The sequence below is a fragment of the Argiope bruennichi genome, chromosome 6 (genome assembly GCF_947563725.1).
Source record: "Argiope bruennichi chromosome 6, qqArgBrue1.1, whole genome shotgun sequence".
NCBI lineage: Eukaryota > Metazoa > Arthropoda > Arachnida > Araneae > Araneidae > Argiope > Argiope bruennichi.
Window position 1 is genome coordinate 115,986,016 of NC_079156.1, and position 22,396 is coordinate 116,008,411.

At 29.4% G+C, this 22,396-nt stretch overlaps 1 protein-coding gene across 5 annotated transcripts in view; it reads right to left on the reverse strand.

The window, feature by feature from the left end:
* Positions 1-22,396, reverse strand: part of LOC129972627 (sodium-dependent dopamine transporter-like) — a 180,741-nt gene that overhangs the window by 107,122 nt on the left and 51,223 nt on the right. For 2 of the 5 annotated variants that reach the window (XM_056086838.1, XM_056086834.1), the window contains exon 1: positions 4,465-4,579. The exons of the other annotated variants lie outside the window; for them this stretch is intronic. The gene's annotated coding sequence lies outside the window, so the exon portion shown is untranslated. Of the gene's footprint in view, positions 1-4,464; positions 4,580-22,396 lie in introns of those variants that run through there. 5 annotated transcript variants of the gene reach the window in all.

Sequence of the window (22,396 nt, forward strand, 5' to 3'; positions counted from 1 at the left end):
AGAATATTTTTGGAGACTATACTGCAATTTTCAGCCATCAGATGATACGAACACCCGTATTGGTATCCCTCTCTCTAAACTTCCACATCAGAACAGCAGAGGGACGTCACGATGGTAATTTTTTTAATTTAGCACTCCCCTTTATTATTCAGTAAATCGATAGGGGTTAGTTAATCAGATAGATATATTAAAGTCCCGTTTAAAGCAACACTAGGGCTATTTTGGGACGGAACTCGTAATTTTGAACCTCGGTCAGATGACGAGGACGACACCTGAGCTGGCACCCCTCTCTCCACATCACACCGACGGGAGGATGTTTGGCCTTGTCGGAGTTATCGTGCAACAGACCTCTTTACACGTCGGTTCTTCGGTGGAATGGAGTGTCGAACCTGAAACCCTATGAGGCCTTACCACCAGGCCACCATGGCACTAAATCGGCAGGGGCATAAAGCCTACAGCCTCTAGCCTGATGTAGTGATAATCTGTGTAAACAACCGTGAAATTGAGATTCTGGTGATTTTTTCTAACTTTCTAACCCATTCAATATAAATTTAAATCATTTTACTCTGTCATTGCTCTGTATAGCTAAATAAAGTCATTGCTCCGAAAACAACAAGACTGATTTCTTAATACTTATACGTATATGCACACAAAGAGAATGTAGTATAATCATAAAAAAATTCGTATTCAAAATTTTAATGAATCTCTACATTATAACCATCCGACTTGGGAAAACACAATTTTTTAAAAAAATTATGCGTATGTTTCGGTGAATACTATAGCTCAAAAACACTTTGAGATGGATGGATAAAATTTGATGTACGGAATATATATGCCAAATTTGTAGATTTCTATCATTGAATCTTATAGAATTTTGAGCGAAATCCGTTTAAAAGAAGTTTGTCTACCATTGATGGCAGGCAACACAATATATTAGGCACGCCACCGATCAAAACGGTTTGCATGTGACTTTATTTGATAAATTGAACTTGTCCCAATTTGATTGGTTGGAAATTGAATAATTTGAAATGCAACTGATTGATTTCCAGTCTAATTCAATATGGATTCAAAAATTTATAGAAACAAGGAAAAAGTTGGAATTGATTGAAACAGAAAGATTAACAAGCAAAATAAGTAAAAATGCCAAGAACGAAATTTTGGAAACATGGAATTCGATTCCAGATATATTTAACTGTTTGAAGAAGCTGGCTCATGCTATTTTAACCATATTTGCAAATTACGAGGTCCGTCCCAAAATAGCCCAAGTGTTGCTTCAAACGGGACGTTAATATAACTAAACAAACAAACAAACATAACCATATTTGCCTCCACCTATACCTTCGAGTTATTATTTTTAGAGATAAATTACCTTAAGACATTAGAGATAAATAACATTAGCATGCTTTCTCATGCATGTAAATGCGATTATTCAAAAATGTAGAAACTTAAATAAATGAAATTTGATATGAGATTTTGTGTGAAATAACAATTCTATGCTATCTCTCCTTTAATTTTGATTTCGATCGGTCAGGGGAAAAATCATCGAAAATACATATCTGATTTTATGTACTTAAGTCGCGATTAATCGCCAAGATGGCGATTTGGTCTAAATAAAAACTTTAGATTCATTCAAAAATAGAATTCTGCTAATTATTGTACGTCAATGGCAAGTACACCTACAAAAATATTTGTAATACTACAATTCTCAAGCGTGAAATAAAAGCCCGGGGACTTGTACATTCATGGCCCCGCCAAAGATCAACTATTTTATGTGGGGGCGGGGCAATTTTATTCAAAGAATATGAGAAAGTTCTGGTGTGATTATCCCCACTGTTGTTATTCATAAAAATTCACTTGTTAGCTACCAGCTTTTTTTTAATTCGTTGTTCGGAAAACGGAGTTATTTAGATTAATGTCCCGTTTTAAGTAACACTAGGGCTATTTTGGGACGGACCTCGTCATTTTGAACCACGGTCAGATGACAAGGACGACACCTGAGCTGGTACATTCTCTCAAAACTTCCACACCAGCGGGAGGACGTCTGGTCTCGACGGATTTAACGCGTACCATCCCTCCTTACACGACAGTTCTTCGGTGGAATCGGGTCTCGAACCTAAAACCCTATGGCTCACGAGCCGAGATGTTACCACCGGGCCACCGCGGCCCACGTTTGGAACGCGGAATCCCTACTCAAGAAACGTTTTTATTAATACATTGTAATTCAAGATTATAAATTCCTTCACTTGTAGGTGTCACGAAGTTTCAAGAAAGCCATATTATCTAACAAACATGCATGCAGCAGAAATGGTTTCATAAGTTTTAATTAGCACTGCATTGGTGAAGCTTTAATTTAATTTAGTTTAGCTATATTTAAACCCCATTTCCAAGTACTGACTGATCTTGTAATTTTTTTTATTTTTATTATGGTTAGATGATGAGGATGCTTGCTGAGTCGGCATTCCCTTTTTGAACTTCCACTTCATACCAACAGGAAGCCATTTTGCTTTTGGCGGATTTCTGCAACTAAATATGAATTATCTGTATATTAGTGACTCACAGTGTGCATATGATTCATATTTAGTAGCTTGATATTAAAAATGTGCATTGGAAAAACTGACGGAAGATTCAGTCGAATGATAAAAAGTTGTGTCCTAAAGTTTCTGTGTTAAATTTTAGGAGACAACCCCGCGATTAATAATGTATATAGTACGTATACGAATGAATTGCAAATAAGTATGCACTCATTTACTGGAAAGCTATGAAAACAGAAAACTAATATTTAAATAAAACTGTGCAACTAATTATTAAAAGAAAATTATGAAAAGACCCATTCTGTTTAAACAAAATTAAAATCTTACCCTTAATAATATTGTAAGGAATAAAAAATATTTTGTTATAATTCACCCATTTGAAAATTATTTTAATTGTTGTGGTTAAAACTGATATTCGAAGTTGGATTCAAAACACTAAGAGGTAACTAGCATCCCAGGGTTCAATTAAAATATCATATACTTTATTACAAATACGTAATTTTCAGTGTATAAATATAGCAAACACTTTTCTTTTCCATGTAGATAATATCTAGTGTATAAGTATAATTTCTTTTCATAAACATCTGGAATGCTTTTGCTAATTTATGCTATGAATATGGAAATATTATTTTTTCTTGCTGGGTGAGATACATTAAGAGCATAAATGAAAATTGTATAATATATTAATATTACATGAACAAATACATTTCATATGCTATAAATTAAATGGTTTGAAGAGAAAAATTGCTAAAAACGGAATTCAAATTTCTATTAGTTATCACGATTCTATTTGGGAGAAAAGAGACTATAAAATTTCTGTCTAAAATTTAAGATGTTCAAAGTAAAATCATTAATGAAAAGAAAAATTTAACCGCTTGGATTCAAGTAATTATTATTATATCTATTTATTGGCCATTATTTATTTTTACCAATTAATCTATTTTAGGTGTTTCGATTTATTTAATCTTAGATTCATTTAATAAAATGGTTTGAAAAGAAGAAAAAAAATGGTTTGAAAATTAAAACGAAATTGAAAAATTGAATCTAAGATTAAATTAATGAAATGGTTCGAAAAAAAATTGTAAATGAGAACTGAAAAGATTATTATTATATATATATATATATATTCTGTTATCATCATGGGAAAAATCCAACAGATAAGTTCGACTGAACGAACAAGGAGGCATATTTGTTTAAAATTTAAATAAACAAAAGCAAAATATTAATCAAAATCGACACCAAGGTAAAAAAAAAGTTACGATTAATTCGATTGCGAAATATACACACTTTTAATTTCAAACATTCAAATTTAAAATTTAAGAAATAAAAGTGAAAGTATTAATCAAAATAAAAATTATTCCTTTCAAAACCAATTAATTATTAGTTTTGTCGATTAATTGTTATTAAAGTTTACCAATTCATCAACATGAGACGTTTAGATCCAAATAATTTCTGACTCAGTAAATTAATTGGTTTGAGAAGAAAATAATTTTAAATCATGAAATAATGGTTAATGAGAAGATAAATAGAAATATAATATCTTGGTATAAAGGGGGAAAATTCCTTTGATTTGAAAGCTAATTCAAATCATTTGATTTAAAATTTAAGAATTTAAAGTGATAATATTAAACAAAATAAAAATTAGATAGTCCTAGATCCAATTAAGTATTTTTACATTTATCAATTAATCGCTAAATTTATTAAGTAAGCAAACTCTATAATTTAAAATTCAAAAAATCATGGGATAAAAATCCTTAAAACTATGTTCGATTGGAAAATAAATAAGCTTTTTTTTTCATAATGTTTTAATTAAAATTTTAAAGAATCAAGGATAAATAGTAAAGCGAAATAAAAAGATAGTCGTTAGTTTAGATATTCTTTAAATTGCGAAAACAAATTAAGATTAGTTAAATTATAATAATTAGCTACTTACCCTTATTTTCTATTTTCTTGTTGTAAATGAACAATTTTTATCTTTAGCTATGTAAATGGTGTGGATTCTGTAGCTAAAATATTCTTAAAATGATATAAAATAAATCAAAATGTCGCATCAACTCAATATGAAATAAATCGTAATATGGAAATTACTAAATTGATGATATCAAACACAATTTCCTATTTTTGATCTATGTTATTTACGTTATACTATTAATACAATCTTTTAAAGGACGTGAATCATAATAAATGAAGTAACAAATGTTAATCTTATCAGACTAATAATAAAAACTGAAAGATGTTATTTTGTGGCAATGACTTTTCTGGAAAGTTCCAAGGTTTCAATGAGTTATCAAGTCTTCCACCTGTTCTCCGGAAGGAAAAGCATTTCCGGGACATAGAGGAGCTGAAGAAATATATTACGTAACATGCAAATATCCATTACATGTTTCTTAGGATAAAATCTGGTTCAAGGTCTCAGGAAACAAGAGGGAGTGTTCGCCCCTCGACTGGTTCATATATTAACCCTTAACTGGGGAGATGGAATTTTAGGACTTTACTGGGGAGGTGCAGTCTACAAGACCGCATTTTATTTATACTCAAATTAAATTTTCTAATGAATGTATTAGCAAGAATAACTGGCAATTTATTTTGCAGATATTTTTCTTGATATATAGATATGTTTTAGAAATTTTTCAAACTATATTATCATTGAAAAAAGTAAATGCGTTGGAAATACTTTTTTCCTCAAATTACATGTTACAATAAATAATATTCTTGAAAAAACATATTACTTTTTTATTTTTTAAATCGTATTTAATTTTACAGAATATGAATGTATATAAAAGACAATATAATGTAAAATTCATCAATTATTTGAAGAATAAAAAAAAATTGACAACGGGTAAAATTGGCCGTTTTTTTATCGGCTTGTGTGACTTTCATTCGTCTGTTAAATTATCCTTATCACTAAAGTCACTTTCTGCTTCATTTAAAAGTATCTGGGGCACTGCTTCATAATAGGATCGGTAAATTGGATGATATTTCGGGGCCCACGTTTTAGCGCCATCTTCTAAGCCTTTTTATCACTGGGACACTAACAGGGAGGTGCGGTCTTAGTGACGGCGCTTAAAGAAATTACTTAATTATTTTAAAAAGAATCCGCTGAAATCGGTTGAAAAAGTGCACGTGTATTGAAGGTCACAAGACAGGAAGCTACAGGGTCAATCCATTCAATTGAGCAAAAAATAAAATAGGGGTGACCGAAAATCCATCGCTAGATGCCTCACAGACCGCATGCCCCCAGTTAAGGGTTAACATAATGCGTAATGAACTTCATAGTAAAGAAAATCGAACAAACAGTTTGAAAATAATTTTTTTTTCCAGAAAATGTAGCATAGATCTATATCATTGTTGGAATGATGGGGTTATTAGATTTTTTTAAATTTAAATCGGTATCTATTTTAATGATCGTTTATAAATATACGAATATATACAAACCAAATCAAGGAAAAAGCCCCCCCCCCCGAAATATTCTAGCACATTTTCTAATAAAGGTGCTATCTTGCCTCCCTTTGAACCTTGGGTAAGATAGCGAATACATTGCACAGTTTTGGTGAACAATAGTTACGAAATATAAACTCTTTGACATGCAGCAAGCATTTTTAGTGAATCTAGATAGCGATATGTGGCAAAGATTAATACATAAGCACCCGAAACTAGAATAATGATTTGGGAATATTTTTTTCCGACGAATTGAAATCAAAATTTGTCACAAAACTACGACTGCAATCGCAAGATCACGTATTAAATTTTATTTACTGAAGTCATCGCACCTTTGAGTTACTGCACTTATCTATATGCGAAAGTAGACCGACAATGCGTCAGCAAAATTTAGTTCTAAATTTGATAAAAATCTACATTTTCTTATGAGCCTTTGAAGCAAATCTTATCTATCTAGCTCTTTACATTTTATAGTTATTGAGTACCCGGACAAACGGGACAGACAGATACGTTTCAAATGTCGTAGAAATCTACAAATATATTTAAAATTCGTATACCAAATTGCTTTTAGATCGCACGTTCTAATATATACAATATATACTCACATACAAAGCGACAGACAGACATAACTACAATTTCTTAATAAAGATATTAAATTTCCTTTACTGGAGTCATCGCGATTTTGAGTTATTACCTATATGCGAAAATACAGACAGACAATCCTTCAGCAAATTTTGTTTCAAATTTGATAACAATCTATATTTTATTGCTGAGCCTTTGAAACAAATTTTATTTATCTAGCTTTTTACATTTCGTAGTTATTGAATTCATTTGTACTCGGACAACCGGACATTTCCTCAGAATGGATTTCGTTTCAAGTTTTCATAGAAATCCACAAATTTATTTAAAATTCGTATACCGAATTGCGTTTAGATCACACTTTTTTAAATTATCATGCTTGGATACAAAGCGTAAGACAGACACAATTTCAAAAATGAATATTCTTCAAAATTCCGAAATCTAATTTTTTAATGATTGTGAGGCTTTCTTTTCATATGATGATGAAATTCTATGCTTTTTATTCCGTCTAGGTCAAAGAGTTTTTGAATTTCCTTGAATATTTGTACACAGATAGACAGCTTGAAATTTTGACAGAGACCTTCTAATTTAATGTGGAGAACATTCATCAAATTTCACCTATATATTTCGTTTAATTTTTGGCATAGTTTTTAAAGACAGGTATAAGAAAATTATTTTCTTTTCATTCTTTGATTCATGAAGTCTGAAGTTCATCAAAAATATTGAGATAGTGCACACTCTTTCTTCGTAATAATCGTGACAAAGATTATTTTAAATAACACGTGAAATGTTCAATATACTTTCCATTATTTATTATATACATTTCCTTATTTTAAAAAAAAAATCGTTAAATGATATCTACAACTCAACTGGATCTATTGTTATATTACATTCTAGTGACCTTCGGCGGCCAATTGGTTCGCTGGAAATATTGATTATATTTAATTTCAACTATAGATATAATATTATGTATATATCATGAGATATACACATGATAATATATAATATCATGTCTTATATTATTCTGCCCAAATTTCCTAATATTAAAGCTTTCTAAATGTTGCGATATTGCAATTTCACTTTATTCGTCTTGTAAACTACCCAGATATTAAACAGAATCTTTTTTCTTTAACTTTTAACAATGAAAGAAAATCGAGCAATAAAATATTTTAGGAAACAATGAAAGCGTTTTCAGCATCAGCGCAACAGAGTTATATTTTGTTAGAAATTAAGAAATAAATATATTATTTTTTAAAAAAATGCTGAATTTCAGAAAAAAATTGGACATTTGAGCTAATTAGTTAGTTAATATCAATAAAAAGACATTATTTTTGTATGTTAAGATAACATAAAAGTAATTTTTGTATTGTAATAATTTTAGAAGTAATAACGGTAGAAATTCAAAATTTCGTTTAATTTTTAATTAATTAAAACTCTAATGAAAATTTCAAAATATTCTCTCTATCGTATATTTCGAGAGATATATCTATACGAAATTTGATGTTTGTAGGTTCGGCCTGTTGAGCGCCAACATATACACTCATTCATTTTTATTAATAGCATAGATAGCGATAAATTGAAAGACAAAAAAAAAAAAAAAAAAAAGGGAAAAAGCTTTATCAATCTGTAGCATAAATATAAACTAATACTCTAAAAATTAATTTGGATATTAGTGAGAATTATAGATTACTACCTAATTACATTATCTATACTTATAATAAAGCTCAATGTGTGTGTGTGTGTGTGTTGGCGCTCTGCAGGCCAGGTCATTTGACATACAGCTATCAAATTTGGTACATGTATACCTTAGAGGTCGGGAATGTGCACCTGGGGTCCCTTTTTTTGAAATTTTAATTATTAATTAAAAACTAACTTTCCCGCCAAAAAAATCTTCCATTTTCCCCACCGCCAACTTTTCCGCCAAAAAAATCTTCCATTTTCCCCCACCGCCAACTTCAATTTTTTTTTCTCCCAACAGAAATGAGGCTAGGGTTAACATTTTTCGGCGGATTATTTCAAACGATTCTGTTTATTTTCTTAATGTTTTATGCATTTAAAATTAAACATTGTTAATTAATCCATGTTTCAGATTCATTCTGAAGTACTTTTGAATTAAAATAACACAGAATAAAGGAAATTAAAAATGTATAATCTGCATAGCGTTACCCCAACTGGCGTAGAAAAATTCACGCATATGCGTTACCGGAGCTGGCGAAGAAAATTCACGCATGCGCATTCTGACTGTTACCATGACAACCGTTATCAAAGGTTGATTTAAATTATTTTTAGGTTAGTTGCATGCTTTTGTAAGTAAATTGTATTTATGTTATATATTTTTTGTATATACTTATAGTTTTAAGTACATCGTTTTTTAATTAGATTTTTTTAATCTGTTTTAAATGATTTAAATTATTTTTAGGTTAGTGGCATGCTTTTGTAATTAAATTGTATTTATGTTAGTTATATATTTTTTTCTATATACTTATAGTTTTAAGTACATCGTTTTTAAAGTAGTTTTTTAAACCTGTTTTCGACTGATTATTTTAAACGATTCATTTTATTTTCTTAAAGTTTGATGCATTTAAAATTAAACATTGTTAATAAATCGATCCGTTCATGATGAATCTGAGAAAATTTTGTTGACAAATTCTTTAGATATTACATAACTTAAGAAAGATATTCTTTAGTGCCCATAAAGTTTAAACGCTCAGTGACTCTATTATCAGTAATCATATTATTAAAAAAATGCTTTGTTTCAGTAAAAAATATTGTATTAATTGCAGTTTAGTCATTTCCATTTTAATTTTAAGCATAAATTCTTCCGGAACTAACAGAAAATTAGAGAGATACATATTATGTTATGGCTGAAGGACTTTATATTATTATGAGTGAATTACATGACTATCAAAATTTGAAGCTTTAAAATATTTGATGAAGAAGCTATTAAAGTAGGAATTACATAAAATATTTAATTATTAAAATTTTAACGAGCATTAAGATTGGCTAACCGGCTGGTCGCCAAAGGCGGCTAGTTTCTAATAAAATTCTTAGTATATTTTCAGACGAGATTTGCAAAAGTTGAATGCTTTGCAACTTATATATTTACAAATACTTTGACAAGGAAATGGTGCATTAGAAAGCTACTTCGTCCCGATATTTAATAATTTGTCTTTGATGGAAAAAATTAATTAGAGAGACATGAAAACTCATCAGAAAAGTCTTTTTAAATCAAATTTTATTATGAATCATTAGCAAAGTTTTCGTATTTTTGAGGACTAAATGGTTGAGAAATATTAAATAGAAAAAACCCAGTTTCATTATTTTAGAAACTGTTCTACAATGCATATTAAAAATAGTATAAACGCATAAATAAATTTAGATGGAAAGAAGGAACTTTCAGAAAAGATTTCTAAACGAAAAGTATTTAGATGAAAACTATATAATCAATACTTCAGTGATTGAATCGCTGAAAATAGGTAGTACTTTTATGTTGCTTAGGAGTAAAAATTATTTTTTGGTTCATGATAAATATTTATCAGCAACTTACTGACAAATATGTTCCAGAAAAATAAATTCTACTTAAATCATGTATAAGAGCCCGCGGTGGTCTGGTGGTAAGTTCGGCTTTAGAGCCGGTGGGCTTCAGGTTTGAGACTCGATTCCACTGAAGAACCGCCTTGTAACCGGACCTGGTGCACGCTATATATGTTAGGGTTAAACGTCCCCTCGCTGGTGTGGCGTGGTGTGGAAGCTTGAAGAGGGGATGCCTGCTCGTCCTCGTCATCTGATCGCGGCTCAAAATTACGAGGTTCGTCCTAAAATAATCCTAGTGTTGCTTTAAAACGGGACGCTAATATAACTAAACTAAACATTTTTACATGGTGAATTGTATGATCTTTTAATTTTAGGATCATATTTGTTATTTGAAGTATCATCGCAATTGTATATATATTCATATTTATTACCAGAAAAATGAATAAATAATGTATTAGATTACAGTCTAAAAAAATAGTTCTTCAACTAAAAAAATGCCAAAATTCTTGTGCATTAAAATTGGCGAAGCACAGCCAAAAATACTTTATTTCACTGAATTGGATCGATTCTCGTCCAAGTTCAAATTTTTAAATATAAAATGTTTACTGTATTTTGATGGAGAGGTCTCTGAATTGAAATCATGTCAAACAATTAGACAAAGAAGCAGTTTTTCAAAAGTTACGTCTGCGCCAAACTGGTGCGTAATGCAAAGAAGCGCTTTCATTTAGCTCTCTTGAAGAATACGATTTTAGAATCCGCTTTCATCTGATACATAACAGCGCTTTCATACTTATTATTATCTTTTTAATTTAACTGCCTGTATCCTTGGTAATGCAGCTTCTAAAATATTCAAATAGTTGAACAAAAATTATGTAAATACGGGATAAAAAGTATAAAAAATGAGAAAGAAAAATATAAAATTAAATTTATGCATCACATTAAATACTTAAAAAATTTTTTTCAGACCAAATAATTTTCCAGAAAAACGACTGAGAATGGTGAACTTGTAGGATTTATAACTTGGACAATAGATTTCCTTTTTCATTTTCTTGGATATTATTTTAAAATTTCCTCATATTTTCAGCACCCCACTTTTAATAATTAAGTAACATAACGTAATATAAAGAAATATAAAGAAAATATTCAAGTGCTCCGGTGCTTAAAATATTCGCAGTAGAATTTCAATCATTCTGGCCACAAAAATTTCTATGAAATAAGGAATACTTTACTGACAAGCCGGCACTTTCTACAATCTTTCTACATGTCCTATATGGATTTTACATTAGTGTAACAATTAATCTATGAACAGTAAAATGAAATCAAATATTTTTTAACGTTAATATAAACATAAAGAAAATATTCAAGTGCTCCGGTGCTTAAAATATTCGTAGTAGAATTTCAATCATTCTGGCCACAAAGAATTCTATGAAATTAGGAATAATTTACTGACATGCGAGCATTTTCTACAACTTTTCTACATACTATGTGTGGATTTTACATTAGTGTAACAATTAATCTATGAACAGTAAAATGAAATCAAATATTTTTTTAACGTTAATATAAATATAAAGAAAATATTCAAGTGCTCCGGTGCTTAAAATATTCGTAGTAGAATTTCAATCATTCTGGCCACAAAGAATTCTATGAAATTAGGAATAATTTACTGACATGCGAGCATTTTCTACAACTTTTCTACATACTATGTGTGGATTTTACATTAGTGTAACAATTAATATATGAGCAGTAAAATGACATCAAATATTTTTGTAACATCAATATAAATACAAAGAAAATATTCAAATGCCCCTGTACTTAAAATATTCGCAATAGAACTTCAATCATTCTGCCCACAAAAATTTCTATGAAATAAGGAATACTTTACTGACAAGCCGGCACTTCCTACAATCTTTCTACATGTCCTATATGGATTTTACATTAGTGTAACAATTAATCTATGAACAGTAAAATGAAATCAAATATTTTTTTAACGTTAATATAAATATAAAGAAAATATTCAAGTGCTCCGGTGCTTAAAATATTCGTAGTAGAATTTCAATCATTCTGGCCACAAAGAATTCTATGAAATTAGGAATAATTTACTGACATGCGAGCATTTTCTACAACTTTTCTACATACTATGTGTGGATTTTACATTAGTGTAACAATTAATCTATGAACAGTAAAATGACATCATATATTTTTGTAACATCAATATAAATACAAAGAAAATATTCAAATGCCCCTGTACTTAAAATATTCGCAATAGAACTTCAATCATTCTGCCCACAAAAATTTCTATGAAATAAGGAATACTTTACTGACAAGCCGGCACTTCCTACAATCTTTCTACATGTCCTGTATGGATTTTACATTAGTGTAACAATTAATCTATGAACAGTAAAATGAAATCAAATATTTTTTTAACGTTAATATAAATATAAAGAAAATATTCAAGTGCTCCGGTGCTTAAAATATTCGCAGTAGAATTTCAATCATTCTGGCCACAAAGAATTCTATGAAATTAGGAATAATTTACTGCCAAGCTAGCATCTTCTACTATATTTTTCCATGCCATGTGCGAGTTTTAAATTAGTGTGATGATTAATCAATGAACAGTACAATGAAATCAAATATTTTTGTAAAAATCTAATCAATGTTTAATGCAAATCATTTCTTTATTTTAAAAATAATAATCATACACTATAGTATATATATGACTTCATGTATTCCAAAATTGTTAAATATTATGAAAATAATTTAAAATCCGTATAATATTTTAATTTCATTTTCTGTAATAGCTTTTTTGAACTAACAACATTGTATATAACAAAAATTGATATATAAAAATTGATATTTGGTCGAATTTAATATAAAAAGAATGTTTTTAAGGATATGGATGAGAAAGTAAGGCCACATTTAAAAAAGTAAGAGCCTATTGTATATATCGTTTGATTTTTTTCCCACTTCATTATTTAGTAATGAAGTGCAGGTACTTGATTTTATTCTATGTTTTCTGAAGAATATCAGATGAATTGAAAAATCATAATTATTTATAACTAATTAATTGAGACAATTTTTAATCAATATCGCATAAAATAAGAAAAAGGTGTCATCTTTTAAAGCGAAAATATAATGTATGTGTAACATTTTGAAGTATGGCCAATAGGCACTTTCCTGTTTTAAGCAAAATAATTTTAAGTAATAAGTCACAATATGCCAATAAAATTTTTGCTTTGAGTAAAAAAGTAATTAAATTGATTAATTTATATTCCAAAATATTATCAACAATTATAAATTAATAAAAGGTAAAAAATTCGTAATTTGGGGTGAGATTTTTATTACAGCTAATTTATTTGAACAATTTTTAATCAGTACTAACATAGCATGGAAAAAGTGTCAATTTTTAAATAGAAATATGTGGAGCACTTTTTTTTCCATATATTTATTTTATTTACTCAAGGCAAAATTTTTTTTTATTGGACATGTTATATTTTACTACTTAAATTAACGCCAGATTAAAACAAGGTTGCATCGGTCAGATATATTTAAAATTCTCATTTTCATATTTTTTGCAGTTTTATTAATACTAGAATTCCTGCTCTCGTTATAATTAATGATTGGTAACAGCAAGAACAAGGAAAAAAATATTTGCTAAATATACAGGCTATTCGCTGTTACAATGAGGAAATAGCTAATTTCTGAGCAGTTAGAAATATACATGTGATTCAGTCGGAAAAATGCTTTAAATTATAAAAAGTATTATTATATATTATATTGTTTGGGTCAGCAAAAGTACTATTAAATCTTATATTGTTTGAGTTAGCAAAAGTACTATTATATTATTTAAACCAGCGAAAGTACTATTATATCTTATACTGTTTGAGTCAGCAAAAGTAATATTATATCTTATATTGTTTGAGTCAGCAAAAGTACTATTATATTATTTAAACCAGCGAAAGTACTATTATATCTTATACTGTTTGAGTCAGCGAAAGTAATATTATATCTTATATTGTTTCAGTCAGCAAAAGTACTATTATATCTTATATTGTTTGAGTCAGCAAAAGTACTATTATATTATTTAAACCAGCGAAAGTACTATTATATCTTATACTGTTTGAGTCAGCAAAAGTAATATTATATCTTATATTGTTTCAGTCAGCAAAAGTACTATTATATCTTATATTGTTTGAGGCAGCTGATAGAAATAAATATATTTCTGAGTCTTCTTATATATCAGTGAGAATAAACAAAGAATTTTAAGAAACTTCTATGCCATATACAAATTTTTACAATATAAATATATGGAATTTATTTTTCGCATTTTCGTTTTTAAAAAGTGTGTACACAATGGACATTCCAAGAAGCTATTTTTCTAATATATGAAACTGCTGCGCTAGTGTATTCAAATACTGAATAAGTACTATTTGATGATGTCTTTTTTACTGTGTGAATGTGTCTGTTTGTTCTCTACGAATCAGACTGTTTGACCAGAAGTTACCAAATTTGACAATTTAGAATATATGAATGTGCATCTCCAAACAATTTAAATTTCTTAAATTTTACTTAGAATTTAATTAAGTGAGAATGAAGCGAGAGTTTTCATTCGTTAGAACTTCCGATGCTATTATTGCATAAAATGAGTTTTACCCCAATTTGAAATTGAAATCATTATCCTTTTAATGACATTAATTTAAATGCCAAGAAATTCTTCCGGCATTTTTTAAAAGTATTTTTCACAATTTTCAACAACATTCTTTATTGTTGCAAAGACACTTAAACAGGTCATCATTTCTTCACTTCACAGCTTTTCATTGCTTCATCAAAGATTTAATTATCTGATTTTCTTCCATTTTTCAAACTAAAGAAAAATTCTGTTTATTACCTGCTTGCTATACATAAGGACTAAGGAAATGTATATACTATCCCGCGAAAGACTACAAAAGAAATATTTTGTTTATTATCTGCTTGCTATACATAAGGACTAAGGAAATGTAGATACTGTCCCGCGAAAGACAACTAAAGAAAGATTCTATTTATTACCTGCTTGCTATACATAAAGACTAAGGAAATGTAGTTACTGTCCCGCGAAAGACGACATAGAATTAGATGTTAAATTTCCCAGACAGTTGCATTTCTTATAGTTACTATAATGTCATTAGATTTGATTTCCTTAGAAATATTAATGTACACAATAAAGAGAATAGTATAAGGCTAATGAAATTCCACAGCCTTAATATTTGTCATTATTTAATTCTAACAAATATTTTGTTGAGAAAATTAGGAGACTATGCATAAAAGGAGAGAAAAAAATTTATCACCAAAGGCGATTAGTAGGATAATAATATCGAATAAAGTCGTACATTTAATGGCTGTTATTTATTTTTTAGATTGCCTGATACTTTTTAGTCTCTAATACATTTTCTAAATCGTTTTTCGAAATTTTATAGAATCTTGAAATTAAATTTGTCTAAAATTCACTACCAAATGGCATCATTCAGACGGAATAAATTTTAATAAAAAGCTATTCATTAATTTCTAATTATTAATAATAAGAAACATACAATTGTATAAAAGTACGTAACTCTAATCCATGAAAGATTGAGATAAATTATGATTTCGAAATTCGATTGTACGAGTGTAAAGCATGACAATTTAAATAAAAGCCTGTAAAAACTGAAAAAATATAGCATTATGAATGATATAACTATCTAAATGAATATCACATATCGGTATGAATATCGCAATGAAATAAATTTATACTCATTGCAATTATACATATATATATAAAACATATGATATTTTAAATAATCACAACATAACAAATTTACTTTTTTAAATTATGACAGCGTGGCTGAATTTTCTTGATTGAATTTCTTGAAACAGTTAACCAGAAATGAGAAGAAATCTTAGAAATGCAATTTCGTAAGAAAATAGAAAATATTTTTCAAGAAGTGATATATGAAGGCGCATCCTTCATTTCAAAGCAGTTTGGGTATAAAAAATCGAATGATGAGGTTATTAAAAACGTTCTTTCATAGAAAAGATTGGCAAAATTAATAAATCCAATATTTTCCTCTCCTTGTTTACATCTTGTTCTGCATGGTTATACGGCTTCGTGTAACTGCATCTGATGAAACCGACACTCACTTTGATAAAACTCTTTACACAAGAAGCGTCTCTTTTGTCTTCGTTGAATATATCCTCTTTTGAGAAGAAGGTTCTTTGACAGCAAACTTTTCCTCCAACTCTTTTGTGGAAGAGGCAAAAATCTGGAATTTCGTTGCAAGTTCGACAACCACAAGTTGGAGAGGCGCGTTCATTATGCCGAAAGAACAATACCCTAATTAGATGTGAGACCTTTTAGTATAATTATGGCAGCATACACAACTTGCTACCAATTATAAAAGTTCACTGACATAGAACAGTCCGTCACCAATTTTCTTGGCTACTAATTGCGATGACGTTCCTTGGAAAGTTCCCGGGCATTGTTAGCTACGAGTGCAGGCGCTTATTAAGCAATGCCAGCCGAAATGTTAAAGGGTTTACGTTAAATTATTTCCTGCCTGTTTTTATTTGTATTCTTTTATGTATAAGTTTGTGCGACAGGTGTGAAGAAAATTATAAAAGTCTCCAGGATTTCACAAAATAACTTAAAAGAGAAAAAAAGGGAACTCCCTTAGATTTCGCGGGAACTTCATCGGTATGTTTAGTTAAGTTTAATTAATTATAGTTATGATAAACATAATTCTGAAAAGAGTCACTAGTTAAACTAATGGAAAGAAGAAGATCTTATTTGTTTTCTACTAGTCACCTTTGGCGACTAGCTCGCTCGTCGAAGGCATTCAGCAAATTTAATTTCAGTTCAATTGTTTCATATTTTTTTCTGTCTATTATTCCTTCAAATTATCAGTTAAGGCATCCGAACACGTTCAGAGCACTTTTTTCAAACAATAGGCTGTAAATTCACTCAATCTAAATTCTTTTTGTTCATTCTCTAGAAAATAATATAAAGTCCACCAAATTTCATAGTAATATGATAATTATATTTTGAGATTTGATTTGAAGTAAGCAAAAAATAAGTAAAAATCCATTTTGAGAAAAATGCATTTAAAGTATACAGTAACATGTTTTAATGATAAATTATGTGTGTTCGTACTTAAAATTCGCCACATTTATAGTCTATACCTTCTTCCCCCTCAGCTTTTAATAATTTTCCTTTTTTAATAATCATTTTATATTTTTTCTAGTAGTTTTTGCATTTGGCAGTGAATGTCGCCTAGATTCATTTATTCTGTCTTTGTCGAACTCAGCAAATACTCTAACTGCATTTGCACTACGATACACTCCATTAACCTTAAGGATATTCAGTAATCCTATAAAACCGTTAAAATGCATTACAGGCATAAATGCCCCTAATCTGATGGTTCGGAGTTCAACAAAGACATCTTTAGGTACAAATTTAAACAAAACGCCTTTGAAACTCTCATTGTCATTTTGCATTTTGCCGTGTAAAGAATTTTCCGTATTTAAAACTAAATTTGTGTTTATACAAATTTTTAACAATTTTTGGGGGCCCTTTAAATCGGTACTTCCGGTTTACCGATCATTACGAAAATATTAATATCATGACTTCTAATTAACGTAGAAAGTAATAAAATAAACCTGTTTTGGATAACTCAAAGACTGGTCTATCCAACAAAGGAATTTTTTTTAAATGTCCTTTTTGGTGAAAATCGACCTTTCCAACGTGTTCGGATACCTTAGAAGCCTTAAAAGCCTGTTATTTTATTTCTCTTACATATCCTCTCTCATTTAGCACATGAACGTTTCTAATGGACGCCCACCCCATGACATAATGGTGCAATTAAAAACATAAATATGTAATTCATCTATTTTCTAAATTTCATGGCATTGAAACTTCCCCTTTTTCTACGTCTTGTAAACTACATAGGTAGGAAATAGAATCCTTCTTATTTTGATTTCAACAATGAAAGAAAATCGCTTGATTAAACATTCAATGAGATAATGAAAAAATTTTGAATTTCGGGACAAGAATGTAATCATTTGTTAAAAATAAAGGAAAAAAAAAGAAAGAAAAGAAAAGAAGAAAAAAAAAGGCTGAAATTTTAAAAAAAAAATGCTAAAAATAAAAATAAAAAATGCTTGATTTATAAACTGATATTAAAAAGATAATTTTTAAATGCTGCAAAAATTCATTTTTGCGCAATAATATTTTGAAAAATCATTGCGGGGAAAAACCCCGAAATTCAGGAAATTTATATATATTGACAATTTGTCGGTTGAGGTAAAACGATCTGGCCTGTAGAGAGCCAATATATACACACACACACGTATTCCCTTTTTTTAGCAGTATAAATTCAGGTTCAGGCGTCTGAGTTTTAAAAATAAACCTCAATAACGAATAAAGTACCTTTATTCCACGAAAATTACGAAGTACGACAGTCAAAATATATAGAAGCATATGCAAAGAAATCAACAACACACGCGCATACAATATGTCACTACTAAATAACAACAGCACAATAGCTCTCAAAATGCAGCTAGAAAGCTCGCACCGCGATCACTACTCCATTGAGAAAATTCACTCTTCATGTAATCGCTTCTCTTTTTATAGTTTTCCAACGATGTACAGATTTTTTAGAAGAATCTGAAATTTCGTGCCCTAATAGTGATATAGCCATGATTTATGGCTTTTCTAGATCATTCATTTTTTTCGCCGAATGATATCTTTGTAAAGAGTGGTAATTTTCCAATAGTGATAATCCAGACATCATCAATAAATAAGAATTCTTCTCATTTAAATACTAAATAACCTTGCTTGCTTGATTTTTAGAATAATTTATTTGCATTTTATGAAAAGATACTTTAAAATCTCAGAAAAGACGTTTCAGAAAAAGTGGAAAAATTATGCCATTTTTTTAAATAAATATTTTGATGCATTAAAGCCTGGGTCCAAGCCAGGGAATCACGAGTTTCGGTAAGGATTCGATATAAAAGCGATTTGTGTTAAAAGTATTTCAACTCGTGCAATGTTGGTGTTGGATCCGAATTCAATTACATGGTTTAAAATCATAAGAATCATCAATATTTTTTCCGTATAGTTTCAAAGCAAGAATTTCATTCAAATAAATTTCATTTAATCTTGCATTAAATGTTTTGTAAGAAAACTTTAGTATCTTAAAAGGTTGGAAAGATGGGAAGATGCATACATGACATGAGGAAAAGAGTTATTTAAGAGAATCAGAAGAGAACCATTTAAGAGAATAAGAAGAGAATTATTTAAGAGAATAAGAAAATTATTTAAGAGAATAAGAAGCAATGTTATATACAGTGGTGGCCAAAATTGTGGACATTTTTTGAAAGTTTCATGTTTTTCAAATTTGCGTGCTTGTAGAGTATATTAATTTTTACTTAAATACAAATGTTTATGTATTAAATTAAAGGTAATTTAATGTAAAATTTAATAACAAAAACAGTATTACAATATCTGTATTACAAAAAACGTTACGCTCATTTTAGTAGAACAAACAAACACAAATCGTTTTGAATAATGACTTGTTTTGTAATAAAAGCGTACTAGCCAATCACAAACACTGTTCTGCGGACCCATCAAATGTCTGTAACTATAGTTTAGGTTATTTGGATGGTAAAAGAGTTATTGTTGAGGAAATATTTTGCGGAATGATGTATACTAGTACAATTAAATAGAGTATTGCTGTTTTTGAATATTTTAAGTCCTTTTTTTAATTAAACTAATTTTAAACAATGTCACCAACAAGAAGAACTGATTGGACATCTACAAAAAGAAGCCGAATTGTCATATTGAGAGAAAATGGTCTCTCTTATGCTGAAATTGCAAGACAAGTTGGTGGTTCAGTGACTTGTTCTGGTGTACGAAAGTTCTGTTTACGTTATGAAAAAACGAAATCAGTGGAAAGTAAGGCCAAATCAGGCCGAAAAAATGTACAAATGCTACTGCCGATAGAAAAATTAAACGGCTATGCCTTCAAGATAGAAAAATTTCATCAGATGCCATAAGATGTGAAATGAATGCAGCGGGTATTGCAGTAAGTTCAAGAACAATAAGAATGTTATCAGGATTTGGACTACAAGCTAGAAATCCAAGGAAAAAAAACATATTTAAATCAAAAGCAACGCGAAAAACGAGTTAAGTGGGCAAAAGAACACATTAAATGGTCAGAAAATCAATGGAAGAAAGTAATCTGGAACGATAAGACTAAAATATAGCTCTTTGGTAGTGATGGAAGAAAATACGTGAGACGTAGAGTAGGTGAAGCGCTTCATCCTGATTGCATTGAAGCAACTATAAAAACAACAACACATGCCATGATTTGGGCATGTATGTCTGCAGATGGTGTGGGCCGAATTCAAGTGATTGATGGCATCCTGAATACCAAAAAATACGCCGAAACTGTCCTGGAACCAAAATTGATACCTTCCATCAGGGATTTCTTCCCCAACAAAGCACCATTTATTTTTCATTAGGATTCAGCTCCATGCCACACAGCAAAAGTATGCAAAGCATGGTTTCAAAATAAAGGCATAGATGTATTACCATGGCCAGGAAGCAGCCCTGATCTCAATCCAATTGAAAATTTGTGGCGACGTTTGAAAATTCTTGTACGAAAAAAACGTCCATCCAATAAAAGACAACTTATTTAATCTATAATTGATTTTTGACACCATGTGATTACGAAAGATGAACTCCAAACACTCGTTCACTCGATGAAAAGACGCTGTGAAGCTGTCTTAAAAAATAAGGGTTATCTTACTAAGTATTGATTGTGTAAGTATCAGTTTAAAAAAAATGCAAATCTAAGATAGATCTTACTAAAATGAGCGTAACTTTTTTTTGTAATACAGATATTGTAATACTGTTTTTGTTATTAAATTTTACATTAAATTACCTTCAATTTGATATATAAACATTTGTATTTAAGGGAAAATTAATATATTCTACAAGCACGCAAAGCTCAAAAACATGAAACTTTCAAAAAATGTCCACACTTTTGGCCACCACTGTATAGTTTTATTTCGACATAACAAAGATACTTTCCCATGTCACTTAATTACAGCATGCTCCCAATAAAAAAATTAACAATATCATTATATACTGAGGATTGCAACAACAGGAGGATACACAAAGGATTAGAAGATCTAATATAAATAAGAGATAAAGAATTATTATGTACCTTTTCGTTTCGACTTACCAAGAATAATCTCCATTATTATCTGGTTAGAAAACGTTCCCTTCAAAATCTTATAAAATTAAACAGTTTTGTATTTCCTTGTATTTCTAATTAATTCTCTTCAAAACATTTTGATGCAGTTATTTAGAATGAATTTATTATTTATTATATATAATTTATTCCAATATTTTACACTGAATTTCTATCATTGTAAAGGGCTTTATTCTAAGTTATTTTCCTAAACCGTAATGCCTATAAATAACGTTTATTACCAATTTCAACTGGAATCAGTTGCTTGAGTAAATCACCTAAGAAAATTGATTTTCATTAATATACATCCAATTGAGTAAGATCCTGACAGAATATGAGATAGCAAATTTCAATCTTAATAATCTATTACAAAATAAGTTATTGTAATGAATAGTAAGTCTAAAACATCCAACAGAAAATCCCTAATGCGAATTAATAGAACTAAAGCTGTTAAAATTTTTGAATAAAATGTATCTTATATAAATTTTTGTGCAATAAACAACTATTTCCTGTGTGTGTTGATCAACCAGTTTTAATTTATCGGAATTAAATCGGGATGAAGTCGATTTATAAATTTATTCAATTGTATACAGGAAGCCTTATTTTAAACATTTATTTTTCTCAATAATAAAGACATGAGACGCTTGAATAACAAGAAAATCTGACCTTGAAATCATTTAAAATATATTACTCTCTGAAACTATTATAATTCGTTTTATTTAGCGCATATACATTAACCCTTTCTAGGGCAGTGGGAAGTATGCTTCCCACCAAATTTATCAATCTTTGTATGAAATTATGTAGGTTGGCATAAGTTCTGACAAATTTTTTTTGTAAGTCAGAAACTTAGATGCTTCAGTTCTTTATCTCAGACAAAATGATGTGTCTTGATTTGTTACTTAATTATTAATTAACTAAATTAATTAATTAATCAAATTAAATTTATCTAATAAATTAAATGAATCTCTTTCCTTATTCTAGTTTCAAGCCTAAAAGTATTTTAACATAATATGACTAGAAAAAAATGTTCCTTTAAAGGGTTAATATTAT